At 42.3% G+C, this 2992-nt stretch overlaps 1 non-coding gene across 1 annotated transcript; it reads right to left on the bottom strand.

Annotated features, from left to right (window-relative positions):
- Positions 1-2310: 2310 nt before the first annotated feature.
- On the bottom strand, positions 2311-2417 carry LOC137964330 (small nucleolar RNA R71). The gene has a single exon (XR_011115527.1). It is a non-coding gene; the product is annotated as a small nucleolar RNA R71 (small nucleolar RNA).
- Positions 2418-2992: the final 575 nt, after the last annotated feature.

The following is a 2992-nucleotide window of genomic DNA, read 5'->3' as shown; positions in this document are numbered from 1 at the left end:
ATGATGGCTTGACTAAAATTTTCAAACCATGCCCGTGGGGATTGCTTTAGCCCATATAGAGATTTTTTAAGGTGACATACGGACTCCCCCTCAACCACATATCTTGGTGGTTGGTGCATATAAATTTATTCTTTTATATCGCCATTGAGAAAGGCATTTTTGACATCCAGTTGATATATTGGCCATGATGAATTAGCTGCCAAGAATAATAATATACCTACCAAAGTCATATTTTCCATCGGAGAGAATGTCTCATCATAATCACTACCATAGCACTTTAGCAACTAATAGATGCCAGATTCTGACATGAGAACTAGGTTAATTATAATAGAATAGCCCTTATAATTGTGTTATAGGTGGTTATTTATCGGTTTTCAAATGAAACGTACATTTATTGAATTTGGCATTAATCACTGTCTATATTGCATATTTTTCTCTCCTGAATTATATTTCACTGCTTTTAGAATTTATTTCTTCCTCAAATGATTTTTATGGATTCAATTATGGAATTTTAGGAGATATTTACCAAAATGCCATTAGTGAAAGGGAGGTATTTTTTTAGGGCAAATTGTATTGAAAAGCTAGGTACCGTTGACCGAAATAGGGGAGGCTGTCGACCGAAAGCAGGGAGACCCGAGAGGATTTCGAGCCGTCATTCATCGCACCACCGTCATCCACCGCCGTTCGGCAACCGAGAACAGACCCGAGGAGAGCTCAAGAGAGTCTCCATCGTGGGGAGTTTGACAGTGCCAGTTTCTGCTCACCAGGCTGAGAGGTGACCCGAGAGGGCTCCTCCGGCCCTGATTCCACATTCTGACCATCCTCCAGCGTCGATTAACCCATTCCGACCATTTTCGGATCCATTTCGACTCCGTCCGAGACTAGAGAGAGCCGGTCAGAGGACTTCGGCTCCATTTCATCGTCCGCCGCACCACCTCCATCCGTGGGTTTCTATCCATCATCGCCGGCGTCGTCTCTACCTCCAGCCACTCACTCTTGCAACCCAAAGCCATCAATTTCTGGAAATTGCAGCCTTGAGGACGAGCCTTTGCTGCCCGAGCGAGAGGAAGGAGAAGGGGAGTAATCCATCATTTTGTAATTTAATTTTTCTATAGTTTGAACTTAGGTTTTGAATGTTTATTAAATTTGATTTGAGAATTAATGTTTATCGAATATTTTTTTCCAGATATTTGATTAAATTAGCTAGTTAGGGTAAGATTGTAATTTAGGTTGGATTTTGGTATTTTAATCCGATTTCTGTGTTTCACTCTATGCGCCCGAGAGGGGCTAGACGCAAGGATTGAGAAATCGGACTCGTGATTACGTGGCGCTCAAGAGAGGCATGAATCACGGTAAAATTCAGAGTTGATAATTTTAGCATCATCACAATAGGAAATTGATCCTCTGCATTCTATTGTAATCCGATCTCTGTAATTAACTCTAGGCGCCCGAGAGGGGCTAAACGTAAGGATTGAGAATCCGGATTCGTGATTATGTGGCGCTGGAAAGAGGCACTAATCACGGTAAAATCTAGAGATGACGTTTGCTGTTGTGCAAGTAGTTAATTAGATTATTGCTTGATAATTTAGGATATAATTAGTGTTTAGTTTAGATTAATTCATCATATTTGGTTAGGCTAGTTGACTGAAGGATATACAAAATTCAGTCCTCCCTGTGGATATGACCCTCGCTTCCCACTAGATTACATGAAATATTCATTCGCTTGCGAGGTATAAAAGCCGAAATAATTAAATTTCACATCAAGTTTTTGGCGTCGTTGCCGGGTTTGTTTCTTTTTTTGTTTTTATGCACGACCGCCGCTCCCTAGGTGAACCATTAGCTCCCTTTGTTGAAGAAGTAGAACATATTTTTAGGAAAACACCAGAAGTCAAGTTAGGAGCTACCATGGCCAATCAGGGTGAACCATTACAGTTACCTGCAGCCGGTGACCGTCAAGCCGTGAGGGATTATTCTATCCCATCCCACTTCACATCACCTTCTTGCATTATATTGCCACCCACTACTGCCGCCAGTTATGAGTTGAAACCGGGTGTGATCCAACTCCTCCCTACATTCTATGGGTTGGAGAAGGAGGACCCTTATTACCACATCATGGAATTCTTAGATATTTGTGCAACTTTCAAATTCGAGAATTTCTCAGATGACTCTATCTGGTTAAGACTTTTTCCATTTTCACTTAAGGATAAGGCCAAGTCTTGGGTTAATTCCTTGGAGGTGGGCAGAATTACTTCATTGGACACATTAGTCACAAAATTTTTATCTAAGTATTTTCCCATTCAGAGAACTACAACCCTCAGGAGAGAAATCTCCAACTTTATGCAGCAGGAGGGTGAACACTTTTATAAGGCTTGGGAGAAATGGAAGGATTTGATCCGTTGGTGTCCGCATCATGGGTTTGAGAAATGGCATTTAATGCAATACTTTTATCAAGGTCTTACACCCCAGGTTAGATCCATGGTCGATGCAACGAGTGGTGGGAGTTTGATGGGTAAGAGTGCTAGTGAGGCGTAGGACTTCTTTGAAACGTTGAATGATCAATCTTAGCAATCGGGTTCATCATTTAATGTTGATAGGAGATCCCACGATGCCAAAAGAGAGGGGGTCTCTACAAGGTTAGTGAAACACCCATGCTCATGGCCAAGATTGAGGGGTTGACTAGAAAAATTGATGCCCTTATGGTGTCCAAGAGTTCACCTGCCCCTAACCCATCCACTGTCTATGCCATATGCTCTAGTTCATCTCATCCCACACAAATGTGTCCATCTAGTTCATCCTACCCGGAGCTCATTGAAGACTTCAATGCAGTCCAGAGTTTTCATAGACCAAACCGAAACGATCATTTTTCAGAAACATATAATCTGGGTTGGGCTAGGCACCCAAATTTCTCATGGTCCAAGGGCCCACAAGTTGGGGGTCCTCCAGGGTTTACTCAACCCCAAGCTCCACGCCCACACTTCACTCAATAGCCATT

Source organism: Aristolochia californica, unplaced genomic scaffold, assembly GCF_029961685.1.
Source record: "Aristolochia californica isolate CCGP_79_NKW_82.1479 unplaced genomic scaffold, dmAriCali1.0.hap1 SCAF_4, whole genome shotgun sequence".
Classification (NCBI taxonomy): Eukaryota; Viridiplantae; Streptophyta; class Magnoliopsida; order Piperales; family Aristolochiaceae; genus Aristolochia; species Aristolochia californica.
The sequence above is the reverse complement of the archived record's forward strand: the minus strand, read 5'-3'. Positions and strand labels throughout refer to the sequence as shown.